Below are 15,629 nucleotides of genomic sequence, written 5' to 3' on the forward strand. Positions count from 1 at the left end.
CAAGCTCCACTCCCCCTACACCCCTTGCCGACCCCCTCTAGAATTCATTTAAAGGAAGAGCATGATGCAAAAAGAGAAGATGCTGAGGCCCTCACCGCCTCCTCCTGTGGCTGTTTGCGGTTTGGAACTCTGGACGGAGGGGGAGGGCGTCTCACACTGGAGCCAAAATAAAGACACAGCCCAGGTGGAAGGCCTGAGATCATCTTGGGATCAACTTTCCTACGGCAGGCCTGCCTGCTTTTTTTTCCCCTAACAGACTTTCGTTCTCCACTCTGGGACAACTCAGTCACCCATAATACCAAGAGCCACTGTTTATGGAGCACCTACCAGCAAGCAAACAGTGTGATAAACTATTCTGCTTAAACACTGTTCTGGGTGTCTACCGCGCACAACAACAGACAGTAGACCTAAAACTCAGTGGTATGAAAACTACCGTTTTATTATGTTCACTGACGTGGTGGGTCAGGACACAGCAAGGATGGCTTGTCTCTGCTCTATGAAGTCTGGGGCCTAAGCTCTGAAAACTGGACCAGTTGGGTGCTGGAAATCTTCTGGAGGCTCCATCACTTGCAGATCTGGCACCTAAGCTGGAATGACCAGAAGGCTGGTTCCTCTGGAACTGCCACCCGGTGTCCCTACATGTGGCCTCTTTGTGTGGCTTGAGCCTCCTCACAGCGTGGTGGCCTCAGGGTAATCAGACTTCTTCCATGGTAGCTCCTGGCTCCAAGAGCAGATGTCCCAGCAGAGGGGAAAGAAGCTACATGGCTTTTTCTGACCTAGCCGCAGAAGTCACATGGGGCTACTTCTAGAGTATTCTATCGGTTGTATTGATCAAAGCAGTGGCAGCCCTGCCAGACTCAAAAGGCAAGGCAGAGACCCCCACCTCTCCATGGGAGGACAGTCAAAGAGTCCTCGGCTGTGTTTTACAAGACCAGCCTCTTTAATTCCCAAACAATAATCTTTTGAAGAAGTAAGAGTATTATCCTCATTTTACAGATGAGGACATTGAGGGAGGGTGAGCACTTCAAGCAGCCCCCCCCCCCAGGGCCTGAGCCCCAAGTCACTGTGCACAAGTCTCACCACCCATCATTTCTGATGCCCTCCTTTGTTCTTGATGCTCCCCAGTGCCCCCAACCCACGCTCCAGGACCCTTCCTTCCTAACCACTTACCTGCTCCAAATTTCCTTCTGCCCTGGGAGTAGCCAGGGATACCCCCTCCTCCATTCCATCTTCACCTGGAGCCCAGGACAGAAATTTCAAGGAAGGCAGCCGTCTAGGCTATGTCATCTACTTATGGACTCTTCATGCTCCACAAGGCCAGAGTGGGAATGGCTTTTGTCCTCTGGAGTCTCCACTGCCTGCCTCGGGGCAGCTGCTATGGTGGGCTGGGTCCTGATGCGCCCAGCCCGCACTCTGCCATTGGCTCATGGCTGCTCCCAACTGGGAAGCAAAACCCACCGTGTTTGAGTATCTCCTTTATACATTATCATCAGGTGCCTTAAAATAAAAATGAAGGTTTTAGGAAGACAAATAAGAAAATGGTAAAAATATTTGCAGCATAAATAAAATGAAATAAAAGGGTTATCAGCTAATATAAAGAGCTCATAGAAATCAATAAGAAAAAACTAAGATCTCAATAGTCAGAAGATGCAAACAGGTGATACATTTTAAAAAGAGTAATACAAATGGATTTCAAACATTTGCAGATAATCAAAATAATTAAAAATAATTATAATATCCTGTTTTAACCTTATATACTTGCAAAAACTCTTAAAATGAGAATTCCCAAATTGCTTTCCGGAAAGACGACCTGGGAAAGGCAGGGCAGACAGCACTTTAAAGGGGGTGGGAGGGCTCAGGGATGCTTCCGCATCCACACTGTCTAGGTTTTAAAAACTCATGGAATTTAAACGCTTCCACTTAGATTGCTCCGTAAAGATTTGACCAATCACTGTGTATAAAAAAGGACACATAGTAGGGAATTCAGCCTTCTCCTTTAAATCCAAAGGTTCTATTGGGGTTTCCCCTATTTAATGGATGACTAAAATATTCTTGGAAAAAACAGTCTCTGGCAACTATGAGGAAAACAAGCATAATCACACCTGGATTCTATCTTCAAGGAGTTTACCATGAAAGGCAGGGCTGGTTGCCCAGAAGGAACGTGAGCCCCAGATGCCCCAGACGTATAGACTAGCAGGGCCGCTACCCCAAGGTCAGAAGCGTGTCACTAAGCCAGAGCCAAAAATGGGTGTCATGGCACTGGAGAGTAAAATGCAAGCCACAGCCTAGGAGAGGATATTCACAAAAAGCATTTCTCCAACAAGGGACTCACATCCAAATATATAAACAAATCTCACAAATCAGCAAGAAAAAGGCAAAAGATTTAAACAGGCACTCCACAAGAGAGGATTTTCAAAAAGCCAATGAGCATTTGAAAAAGTGCTGACTTTCATTAGTCAGCAGGGAAAGGCAAAATAAAACCACAATGAAATATCCCTACTTCCACCAGAATGGCTTAAAATTAAAAATTCATAGTTCCAAGTGTTGACAAGAATGTGGAGCAACTGCCGTTCTTGTACACTGCCAGGATGGGTGCCAAGTGGGACAACGGTAAATTGCAAGACTGTGGAGTAGAATCTACTAAAGCTGAATTTATGAATATCCTATGGCCCAGCAATTCCAGCCCCAGATATATACCCAATAAAATTGGGTGCGTGTGTTCCTCAAAAGACAGGTACTGGAGTGTCCATAGCAGCTCTCACTATTCACAAGTCAAAAACTGGAAACCACCCAAATGTGCATCAGGAGAGAATGGGTCAACAGTAGTGTATTCATACAACGACATGGCATTCACAAACGAAAAGGAGCAAGTTTCAACTCACAGCAACTACAAACAATGTGGACGCATCTCACAAACATATACGGAGTAAAAATTGCCAGACACAGAGTCTACATACTGTCCGATCAGATATACGGGAAGTTCAAAAACAGCCCAAACTAATCTATGTTGTTAGAAGTCAGAATAGTGATTATCTTGGGGGAAAACGAAGGGGGCTTTTAGGTGCTGGTCATGTTCTGTTTCTTGAACTGGGTGCCAGTTACACAGCTGTGTTCAGTTTGTGGAAATTCACAGGGCTGTTCACTTTTGTGCACTTCCGTGTTATGCTGGAAGAAAAAGTTTCCCCAAACTAAGAAGGCTGCACAGCTGCACACTCCTGTTCAGCGAGAGGGAGCAAGTGCACCACTGGGCTGGGCCAGGGGCTTAGGGGACCCCCCTGGTTTGTCACAGGAACAAGCAAAACTCACTTGCTTACCCCAAGTAGCGTCCTCCAGAGCTCGGAATCCAGGAATCGGCTAAGAACTGCTCCCAGTGCCACCTGGCCCCACTTCCCCTCTTGTCACATCTAAGGAACAGCAGTGCAGCTTCCCATTAAGAAAAGGACCTGGAGCTTCTAGAAGATGGCAGTCACACTAGGTGGAGGGCAAGGCACTCCTGATCCCACCCTGGGCTGTTCTCACCACTTCAATTCTAAATGCCCCAACTTTCCCATCTCTCACGTCACACATCTTGCTAGAAGAAAAGAAAGAAGCACCCTGGTCTCCTTCTAGAAAAGTGTTCACTCAGAGGAAACCCTCCTTGAGGGCCACCTGCAGGTCCACCCAGGACTGAATAACTAGGTCACCAGAGTAATTCAAGAGGCCAGGAGATGGGCGAGACTCTGCCATTGGTTCAAAGATGGCACGGTGGTATCCAGGTCTCATTCTCTAGTTTCAACATGGCACACCGTACACATGATCCATCCTGCAAGAAAACACAGCTTGAGTCTCCCCTCCACGGCCACCAACCTTGGTTTATTGATGATAACCAAATTCGGGATTTTTCACATCAAGGCTGAGATAATATGCAAAGGCCCACAGGGAGCAGAGGGCCCACACCAGGGCCTTAAAGGATGAGAAGCTTCAGAAATGCCCCGTCCTCTCCATGAGGGAGAAAGGTGATACTTTCCCCCACTTAATTGCCCCACAGTAGTTTCTATTCGGATAAATAAACCCTGATAAATGAGAACCCAAATTTTCCCAAGGCCTGCATTTCCCCTGATGTGTTTGGGTGGGTGGTCCTCTCTCATCGGTTGGAGTAATCCAGATGATCCTGGGCGAGCTGGAAGGGAGCGAGTCTGTATTGAAGCCAAGAAGTAATGTTTCCCCTCCCGCTTCCCAGGAGAAGGGACCCTGTGGGTCTTGTGACACTGGAAATAAAGGGGGGCTGATCCCACGTTATCTGGATGGTTGGTGGTTTTGCTCATGTTTATGGGGTGAGAGGAGGAGGGGATTAAAAGGTCTTTGTTATTGTTATTTTGATTATTTTTCTTTAAAAAAAGCTGAATACAAATGACTTTGAATATAGAAAGACAAAAAGGAGAAGATGCAGGTAACAGTGCTTAGACATCAGGGCCCACCGGCGGGTCACCGCACCTAAAAACACTTCTGCCCAAGGCCTGGCCTGCAGAAGATCTCCGCGGAGGGTTCACCACGCGAGGGAAAGCCGGGTTGGCCACAGGGCCTTTGCTAAGCCTGGACGACCAGCCTCGGGTTGCGCTTCTCTGCTCCGCCTTGTCCTCAGCTCACACTGCAACTTGCCGCAGGCTGGGGATGTGAAGCCCGCCAGAGGGTGACGGCGGCCGGCTCCGGAGGTGCCACTGACCCTTTGGGCTCCTCTCCCCAACATAAGTCGCGAGGAAGCCAGCAAAAAAAACCCCTCACTTTACCGCACGGCGAAAGGTAACCTCGCGCCCGGCAGGCGCTCCCCGAAGCCCCGGCGGCCCTCTCCGAATGATAAACCTGACTGTCCCCGGACGCGGGCAAGCACGGTTGCCCACAGAGCCGCCAGGGCGCTGCTCCCAACTAGCCAGTAGCCCAGATCGACTATTTTCGCGGTTAGGAGAAGAAAAAAGAAAACAAGCACCCCACTGAGTTCACCCGGAGGCTTCCCCCAGACGGGTCGATTTCAGCCGGTTTGGGAGTTCCTCCTCCGCCGGGCTGCGAGCTCCCGGCCCCCGCACCTCCATCCGGGCCCCCGCACCTCCATCCGGGCCCCCGCCTCTCCTCCCCACCCGCCCGGACCCGCAGGGGCGGCGGGGCCTGGCGAGGGCGCTGCGCGTGACCCCGAGCGGAAGGGCCCCAGTCTGGGTCCTAATGCGGGTGGCGTCTCCCTTGACAGGCGGCGTTTGGGGACAACAGCGGGGACGGGAGATAAGGTGACATACCAGAGCAGATTTGGTGTGCGCGCTGATACTCCTCTCCCGACAGGAAACGCGGAGCTATTTAAAAGACCCTATCGATTACTTTATCTTTCCCGGAGGAAAGCTTCTTGCCGAGAGACAAAAGATGTTCCCTCCCTAGAGATACAAGGCCACAGCCCTCCACACACAGCGGAGGGCCTGCACAGGCGACGCCCAATTAGGGCGCAGGGAGAGCAGAGTCACGTTGACACCGCAGAGCGCAGAGACGCGCGTGTGCCCAGAACGCTCGGAGGGCAGCAGGAGCGAGAGGGGCAAGGAGCGCTTCCCAGGATGATCTTCTGTATCCTTTGAAATTTTTTTGACCGTGTGCACTTAAAATACACACAAAGAAAGTGACTGTGCATTTAAAGTACGTGCATGGATACCCGTGTCTTTTCAGCATATTTAAAGCGCACCAGCGAGTGCGCTCAAAGCGAGTTACTGATCGCAGTGAATGTATTTCTCAGATCCGTGTCTCAATTGTTAACGCTCCCCTGCGCTCCTTTTAAGGGGACTTGAATGTCTACAACTGTCATGTGTACACGTAAAATGCGGAGATGTGTCAACACAATCCTTGAGAGTGCGCTCATTTCGTATCTGAATTCCCGAATTTCGCCAATTTGTGGGGAGCGCAGAATGCCACCAGCGCTGTCCCGCTGCTGACAATGAATGTGCTCCGGAATCCCGAAGCTTGTTGGCCTCTGGGTCCCTGCAGCCTACCCCGGGGAGGCTCTCGATAAACACTGATTGAACCGAATTGCGCGGAATCGAATGGTTCTTCCTGTGCAGCCATTTGCCATCTACTCAACTGCGATGTGCTCCGCCGGGCCGTAGAGACCTCGCAGGGTTTCCAGAGCAGGTTGGAGGATAAGACAAGGAAGGAAGATGCGGAGGAAGGAAGGGTGGCGGGCCGAGGAAGGTTCAATCGCCCCCTGGCCGGCCATTTGCAGCCTAAATTCAACACACCAGTGCGCAGCAACCCAGGCTGGAAGCTCCGAAGGCCGCACGCCTCTGGGCGCGACTCTTGTCCCTCAGGGAAGCCGCGGCCCCGGCGCTGCTGTAGGCCCCTTTACGCTCCCCCGCCCGAGCCCCCAATCCTCGGGCGCTTTGGGCAAAAACTGGCAGCCGTTCGCCCAGCTGGGCCTGTCCCAAACCTGCGCCAAAGGTTCTTGCAAAGCCGCAGCTCCGCAAACTGCACGCCCGCCGGGCAGGTGTGGACCGGCCCTAGAAAACTCATCTTTCTCTTCACCGTATTCTGAATCGTGGTCCATCTGACTCGAATGTCCCCTGATTTTTCCAGCTGACGGGATCCCAAGGGACTGATTCGAGTGTCTCTGGTCTCTCTGCCTCTCCGCGCTGTTTTCGCTGAAGCGGTTTGCAGCCCTGGGGTGGGGGGGACCGGGGACAGTGGGAACACAGAGGAGAAAGCGCCAAATAAACGCGAAACGACAAAGCAAGTCTGAAAGCGACTACCTCCGGTCTGGCAAACGCTAACACGAGTTTTAAATCGGGTCATATCTACTGACGCAGGATAAATTCGGTTTTAGAAACATAACCCCCAAACCACGAGAAAGTGGCTTACACAAAGATGCTAACGACAAAAATTAGCAACGGCAAAAATCCGAAGGAGTCCCCCAAAGATAGTTGCTCTCAGAGGGGAAAAAAAAAAAATCCAATGTATAATAATACTTAAATTTGCAGAGAATGTCTCTAGAAGGACATATTTTTTTAAAAGCCGGTGACCACCTGGGTGGGGTTGGGAATTAACTGAGAAAGGACAGACGGAAACCTTTCGGGGAGATGCGAATGCTTTTGTGTGTTCACTGTGTGGTCGTCACACGGGTTTATCCATGTGTTTGTCATCGAACTGTTCACTTAACTGCATTCATTCTGTTCTAGGCACAGTGTGCCTCAAAAAAGCTGATTTAAAAAATAAATAAACCCACTAACAACTTTGCCTTTAAGTAAGGAAATTAAATGGCTGCGGGAGACGCCTGGGACGCTTTACACGTATCTCCTTTTTACGTGTTTGGGTTTTGTCGTTGTTTTCTTTTTACAGTGTATTACTTATTCATAATACGCAATTAGGATATTCGGTGATGTGGATATAAAACAATTGTTAAGGAAACCGACAAAAGCAGGAACAGGAGACGCTTGTACACCCCGTTGTAGGGAGAAGAGAAAGCACGCGCTGTCCGAACCCTGAAAATATTTTAGAAAGGGGGATATCTTTAATGTTTGAGTTTGTTCGATTTGGGTTTGCTCATATGTTTAACATATCAACGAAAAATGAGGACTGAGAACTTTTCCGGTGCTTACGTGTGGTCTGGGTGGCTGTCATCTCCTCGAGGACTTGTAAGGCAGGCCTGCCACGGGAGCGCGCGCCGGAAGGTCACGGGAGCGGGAGGGAGGGCTCCCCGGACGCTGCGCCCCCGGCTCCCGGGAGCAGCGCCCCATCCCGCTTGGAGCAAAGACACGGTGGCCCATCGGGGGAAGGCCAGACCTGGCGAGCTCTAGACCCGCCCGGAAGTGGAAGCCCGACCTCCCAAAGGCTAAGCAGGCGGTCAGGGTTCCTGTGACCTGAGAGGCCTGAGGCCGCGCCGCCTCCGTGGACCCAGAGCTTCAGGGCACCGCGAGGCCCACTTCTCCATGGGGCAGGCAGTCTAGGACTAGTGGCTGCAAGGGTCCCAGCCCTGTCGTGGCACCAGGTATGAAGTACCTCCCTTTACTGCCCTGGAAGATAGGGAAGAGTCACTTAGATTTCAGATCTGGTTCACATTCAGATCTCTTCCCGAGAGGGTTTTGGAGGCTGGCCCACAGAGACAGAGGGACAGTGGGCCAGGGGCCGGGACCAGGAAAACTAGGAGCTGCCAGACTCCTCTGCTGGCCTGGGGGCAGGGCTTGGGGGCGAGGTTACCAAGCCCACAGGCCAGCCTCATCAGCTGCCTCACAGCACCTTCAACCAGCAAGCCAGTGCACTGATTCACGTGAGGGCGTGTGCCCAGACCCCAAGACTTGGTCTGCTCCTGAGACCAAAGCACAACTCAGGGAAGTCATGAGGGCAAATTTGCTGGGTGGCAGGTCCTGTCCCTGGACAGAGCTGGACAAAGGCCACCCCTCTCCCCTCTCTCTGGGGCTCTGTTGACCACTCTACTCAGACTTCCTACCGCTGATGGCTTAGCTCCAGTCCCCTCTGGGAGATTTCACTGGATTTCATTGGGCTGCTGTCTCAAACTCTGCCCACCTTTGATTTGTAAACTCCAAGATGAGGGGTGGAGCCCAGAAATGTGCATTTTTAAGGTGTACCCCAGGGAATTCTGGCCTAGATTATTTCCACAGCCCCAAGAGTCTCTTCCCCTTCTGTGAAGACATAACATTATTCACTACATTTAGGGTTTATCTTGATTGTGGTTTTTAAAAATCTCTTTAAGGCAACACATGGATATGGTAACAACAACAGCAACAAAACAAAAAAAGGAAATTGTCCTAAAAAATGTATTATGGAAAGCATGTGCTTTATTTCTGACCACCCCCCTTTTCCCTAGAAGCTTTCATTACCATTTTGTTTATCCTCCAAAAAAAATCCATAGAACCGTATATATGTACATATGGCTATATTTAAAATACAAATTGTGCAACTTGGTTTGATATTCAACGTACCTCAAGTGTATCCATAAGAGTACATATAAGGGAAACTCATTCTTACTCAGGGCTGCTGGTATAATGTTCTATCCGTGAACATAATTTTTTTAACCCGTCCCCAAGATAGATATATTGGGGTTTTTTAATTTTTAAAAAATCAGAAACTGTGATGAAAATACTTTTCCTGTGTGCATATACTTATAGAATAGAGTCCTAGAAGTGGAAATACTTCTTCAAAGGGCTTACATATTTTTAATTTTTTTTAATTTTATTTTATTGAGGTGACATTGGTTTATAATATTGCGTAAATTTCAGGTGCACATCATTATATTTAGGCTTCTGCAGAGACTGCATCGTGTTCACCACCAAAAGGCTAGTTTCCATCCATCACCATCCACACATGCCCCTTTAGCCCCCTCCCCGAACCCCTTCCCCTCTGGTAACCACCAATCTGTTCTCCTTATCTATGTGTTTATCTTCTATATATGAGTGAAATCATAGAGTATTTGTCTTTGTCTGACTTATTTCACTTAGCATAATACTCTCAAGATCCAGCCATGTTGTCGCAAATGGCACAATTTCCTCTTTCATGGCTGAGTTGTATTCCACATCTTCTTTATCCATTTATCTGTTGAGGGGCACTTGGGTTGCATGGGCTAATTGAGATAAGATGCTATCGAGAGAAAAAGGACTATCTCATCCATGAGAACTTTCATACAAACCTCACGGTAACTACAAAACGAAAAATCAGAGTAGAGTCACAAATCATAAATAAAGAGGAAACCGAGAAAAACATCACAGAAAACTACCAGCTGAAATGGTAGACAGAAATACAAGGAAAACAAAACAAGAGAAATATAGAATAACCAGAAAATAAAAGATAAAATGGCAATATTAAGCCCTCATCTATCAATAATCACTCTAAATCTAAGTGGGTCAAATTCACCAATCAAAAGACACAGAGTGGCTGGATGGATTAAAAAACAAGACCCAACAGTATGCTGCCTCCAGGAGACCCATCTCAGCTCTAAAGACAAACATAGGCTCAGAGTGAAGGGATACATCTTTTTAATTTTGATAGTACCAAATTTCCCCAAAGAGATTTACCTGTTTACACTTCCAACCAACAAGGTAAAAGAACGACTAGGCAGAGTAATTATCAAACTTTCTGATCTTTGCTAATCTGATAAGTGAAAACATTTGCCTTTTTGTTTTAATCTTCCTTCCTTCCTTCCTTCCTTCCTTCTCTCATCTTTCTACCAGCAAGTTTCTGTAACTCTTGGCCAATTCTTCAGTTGTTTTCTTGAGTCATTTTCTTATTGATTCACAGGAACTGTTTCCATATTGAGTAAATCAGGTTTTTGTTGTCATTTTTTCTAGCATTTAATTGTAGGTTGTTTTCTCTTTGATTCTATTTATCGTATTTTTTGCTGTGCATAAGTTTATTTTTATGCCATCAGGTTTATATAATTCATCTTTTATGGTTTCTAGGTCTTTAATTCTCCTCATCCACCTTCCCAAATAGATACACATTCCAAAATCATTATCTTTTTTTCTTAAAGATTGGCACCTGGGCTAACAACTGTTGCCAATCTTTTTTCTTTTTTCTGCTTTATCTCCCCAAAACCCCCCTGTACACAGTTGCATATCTTAGTTGCAGGTCCTTCCAGTTGTGGCATGTGGGACGCCGCCTCAACGTTGCCTGACGAGCGGTGCCATGTCCGCGCCCAGGATCTGAACCCTGGGCCAACGCAGCAGAGTGCACGAACTCAACTACTCGGCCACGGAGCCGGCCCCCAAAATCATTACCTTAATCATCTATAACATTTTATGTTTCATTTGTTAGGTTTAAATTTTTAATCAGTCTGGAATTGAACGTGTTTGGTGCAAGAATAATCCATGTCCCCGTCCCAAACGTGATCGTCACTTTATTTGGAATGTGTATTCTCGTATGGACCACGGTCCCCAAAATAGCATAATACGGAAATTGGCAGGGATCTTAATTTCCCATCTTAATCAGTTTCACTTTGTAGGTTAGACAACCACCAATATGGCTCGCCACCCCTCCTCCTGCCCAGGTGGGTCCAGGTAACAACTTGAGATGTTTCCCAGAATAGCACAGCTGGGAAGGGACCTTAAGTACACCTAATGCCACCGAGGAGACAAGCGTGAAACCGGTGACTGGAGAGGATGAAGGATGCGCTCAGTGCCAGCCAATCAGTGATTGAGGCAGGACCAGACCCCTGCTCACAGTCCAGCACTTTTTCTGGTACAACTCTGCCTCCTTCAGGGGCTGTGTGTCTTGGGCTGTGCAACCTCAGCACCTGGTGCATGGTGGGCCCCCAGTCAATGTGGGCAAAAAGATGTAGGAAATCAGGCCAAGCATAAATGACTAGGCTATGGGGTCACTTGGAGGCTGGGTGCAAGTTCTGGCCACTCTTTCAGCCTTTCCCCTCACTGCCCACCCCCCCATACACACACTTACACATCTACATACACAATACCTATCAGCCAGGTGGATCTGCTCTCTGCTTTCCCCATCCGTGAGCCCCAGGCCTGTCCTATGGCCAGCAACTTTGGATAGACAGCCCTTAAAGCAATTCAGGGGACTTCCTGCCTGTCCCAGCTGAATAACAGGGGCCAGACCCTGGGCCAAAGGAAGCCAAAAGCCAGATAGATTACAGGGGCTTTGGAACATGAAGATGGTATTTCCAGGACTCTGTTCAGACTGCCCAGAAAGCAGGACCAGTTCCATAATTTGTGGGACCCAGGGCAAAATGAAAATGTGGAGCTTTTATTCAAAACGAGTCAAGAATTTCAAGACAGCAACAACAGAGCACAGGGTCCTTCTAAGCTCAGACCCTGTGTGACTGCACAGGTGACCCATGCCCATGCAGCCAGCCTTCAGGGAAGGGTAGGGTTAATTATAGGGGGAGAGAGGAGAAGAATCTTCTTCAGGCCTCTGAAAGTACAGATTTTTAGGGTAAAGTGGGCTGGGGGATTTTTCATAATAGCCAAAAAGTGAAAACAAACCAAATGTCCATCGATGATGAATGTAGAAACAAAATGTGGTATATCTATAACAACAGAATATTATTCTGCCATAAAAAGGAACAAAGTACTGATATGTGCTTCATCATGGATGAACCTTGAAAATATTGTGCTAAGTGAAAGAAGCCAGTCACAAAAGCGTACAGATCATATGATTCCATTTGTATAAAATGTCCAGAAAAGGCAAATCTAGAGAGACAGAAAGTAGATGGATTAGCCATTATCTAGAGCTGGAGATGGGAGAAGGGGGAGAGAGTTTCAGCTGATGGCTAAAGCCTACAGGTCTCTTTTGGGGGTGATGAAAATGTCCTAAAATTAGTTGTGTGATGGTTGCACAACTCTGTGAATATACTAAAAATCGTTGAATTGTATACTTTAAATGGATGAATTACATGGTATGTGAATTACACCTCTTTTATCTTAATAAAGCTGTTACCAAAAGGAAAAGGGAAAGGAGAAGGTTCAGGAGGTGGAGGAGGAGGAGGTGGAGGAGGGGATGGAGGAAGAGGAGGAGGAGACAGAGGAGGAGGAAGAATCTTAAATCTCTCTCTCTCTCTCAAACGAACTTAATGCTGGAAGCCCCCTTGTCGAGGAAGGTTTCAGAGAACCCAGCATCCTAAATCCGACAGCCTGGTCCTCTTCCCCAGCTGAGTGGGCTGTACGCAGGGGAGCGCCGCGCTTCCTCGCCGGTTGGGATGGATCTAGCAGGCAGCGACATGCAATAAAAGAGAACATTCCCAACTCCGTAGTCAGTCCTGTGTTCCAATCCTGACACTGTCACTTCCCACGTGTGTGACTTTGAGCAAGTCACTTCACCTCTCTGAGCCTGTCTCCTCTGCCCAGCAATCGAGATACGCGGATCAGCGATGACACAGGTGAGAGTGTGTGTTAGAAACGGCGGCATGAGGAGGATTTGGTCCAGGCTGAGTCACCCGAAAAAGTCGCGTCCCGCGGCAGGGAAAATCCGGTGCCGCGGAGGCCGACGGACTTCTCAGGAGCCACGGACGAGCCCTCCCGGCCGCCCCTGCCCCCAACCCCGGGCCGGAAGGAAGCCCGGGCGGCGGAGGGGCCCCGCGGCCGGGCCGGGAGCCCGCGCGGGCCGGAGCTGGGCGCGCAGCCGCCGCGGCTCATCCATCAGCCGGACGAAGAGCAGAGGCGCGCTCTCGGCCCTCTGTTTGCTTTCTCGCCAATTATTGCCGCGCCGCAGCCCCTTTGTTGATACAGTAGTCCGAAAAAGTGCTAATGTTCATTTATCAGGGGGCCCGCCGGGGACTCCCACGAGTTGCGATTCTTCCCAAAATATAAACACGGGGCGAGCGTCCCAGACAGAAACCCCATCTGTTTCCCCGGCGCGGGCCGAGAGCGAGGCGTTGTTGAAGATAAAGCCGCGGATAACGCCGCCTGTCTCCAATGGACGTCTCCCCGGCGCATTAATGACATTCCCGGTGATAGTTCCAGCTTATCTTTCAATTAATCATATATACCTTTTGCGGCCGGCCCTGCTGATTGCAGGAAAGGGGGGGCCGGCTCGGGCCGCGCCGATTGCTTTTCAATTAATAATATTTTATGTGCGCAGAATGCGTTCGAGGCATCCTGGAACCTGGCTCGTCTGAAAGCGCCAATTCTTTAAAAGGCAAGAAATAGATGGATAGATTTTCGATCTCTCCTCTCGGCCTCCTTTTGTCTCTTTCTGTCTCTCGCTGGTCTGAAGGCTGTTTGTTTGTCCTGCTAGTTTGGCCAAAGTGCGGCTTAGAGAGGCGGCCAGGTTGGGTCGGCGCCCTCGGGAAGGAAGATGCGTCCGTGGTGGGGCTGCAGAATCAAGTTTCGTCCCTCCCCACCCCCAACCATTGCAACTTCTATTTAAAGCAAACTAAAAGTTTTTTCTCATTCAAAAACAGTGAGGACTACAAAGAAAAGTTAGAAATTGCTCTTGGACATTTCGCTGCAGAGACCAGCATGGGTCTCCCCAATTTCAATTTTGCTCGTATTTATCCGGTTTTGCCCCGGTTTCCTCTCTGGCAACGCTAAGGCCTGTTTTAGAGCCAAGAGAAATTATTACCAGATTCACAGAGCGGGTGGGAGGTGGAGAAGTCACAGATTTTGTCCAAATAGGGAGGGTTTTCTTTCCTCTCCTTTTCATGACACCTGACCCGCGGGTCTATCTGTCAGCCCTGGGAACCCCCAGCCCCGAAATAGGTGATAAATCTTCGGCGGGTGATTTGGAGAGGAAACGCTGATTTTTTTTACTTCCTCCAGAACTATCTCTTTTTTAAAAACACACACACCAAAAAAAAAAAAAAACCAACCTAAAAACAGGGATCCCGGATGCAGCCTCGATGTCCCCCATTAAACGGTAATATTTCAGGCGTCGGCTAACACTAATCTTTCAAACTGTCATCGCGAGCCGCCAGGCCAGCCAATTCACTTAACAGCGCTCCCAGGACCCTGCATCTGAGCGCTTTTCAGCGAGACGTTTAATTGAATCGGATGTGGCTCGTTTGCCAGACGTCACCGCCTCGGCGATAGGCATCCTCTCCCACTCCCCAAAAACAATCTTCAAAGGCGAGGCGGGCTCCCAAGCTAAGTTAGTTGAGAGCAATAATTGTAACGTTGGCCAAAAAGTCGAGGCGAGGAAGGGCCAAAGAGAGGCCAGTGATCTGCAGATCCGTCCAGGCAGAATGGGGTTTGGGGGAAGGGAGGGGGGCGGGTGGGAAGAGTTCCTGGGGCTTGAGAGCCCCCTGCATTTGGAAAAAAGCTATCTCTCTGCAAACCGAGCTAACATTCCCAGAACCGCGCGTCGTCCCTGGCTCGAAAACTCGACGCGAGATTCCGCGGCGGCGACTGGGGCCTGGTCCCAGCGGCTGGCGCCTGGAAGCCGGGGTCGGAGTGCTCCGAGCCTCCCGCACCGCCGCGCGGGGTTCCGCTCTCCTGCGCCCCAGTCGGAGGCCACAGGCTCTGGGAGTGTGGGTCTGGAAAGATCCCAACATTAGGCCTATGCTTGACTCCACTCGCGCCCTTCCTGGTGGCGCTGCCAGACGGCTCACCGTCCCGCCTGATCGCCCTAAGGTTCGTGTTCTTGACAGACACCACCTTGTCCCCCTGCTTTGTGCGTTTCCCCGGCGCCTTGAGCGCACTTTCTGGAGTCTCGTCCGGAGCCCTGTCCTTAGCTTGCCTTTGGTTCTGCGCGCCCTTTTTCTACTCCCAAGCGCTTCTTCTCCAGTCCTCAACACCCTCCGCAAGCAAATCCGCGCGCCCCACGCGCGCCTTCCCCGCACAAGCTTGGGTCGTGGGAATTCAACGCTTTTCCCCAGACAATCCTCGCCATCCCCAGAGATAGGGTAAGGCGATGATGACCTTAACCTGGAGCCATTCTGCCTGCCTCCATCCTCCCTGAAACTGTACACAAAACAGAGTGCCTCTCTGCAGTGTTCTGGGAGTGAGGGGAAGGCCCGAAGCTTTCATCAGATCTCCCAAGGGACCCAGAGGGATGCGGCGAACCGGTGCAGGATCTGGCCGGGTAGCTTGCACTCCTGAAACACTGGCAGCTTTGTCTGACAGAAGATTCCTACTTTACTGCCCCTGGGCTGAAAATTAACGCCCTGCCTGCCCTGCCTGCCCTGCCCTTCTCCCATGCGCCTGGCCCCGTCCCCGCCCGGG

General features: G+C 49.7%; 1 long non-coding RNA gene across 1 annotated transcript; it reads right to left on the reverse strand.

Annotated features, from left to right (window-relative positions):
* Window positions 1–414: 414 nt before the first annotated feature.
* Window positions 415–5,501, reverse strand: LOC139075034 (uncharacterized). Its single transcript, XR_011525054.1, has 3 exons — window positions 5,265–5,501; window positions 3,315–3,802; window positions 415–1,497 (listed from the first exon to the last, which is right to left on the reverse strand). It is a non-coding gene; the product is annotated as an uncharacterized lncRNA (long non-coding RNA).
* Window positions 5,502–15,629: the final 10,128 nt, after the last annotated feature.

Source organism: Equus przewalskii, chromosome 13 (assembly GCF_037783145.1).
Source record: "Equus przewalskii isolate Varuska chromosome 13, EquPr2, whole genome shotgun sequence".
Lineage (NCBI taxonomy): Eukaryota > Metazoa > Chordata > Mammalia > Perissodactyla > Equidae > Equus > Equus przewalskii.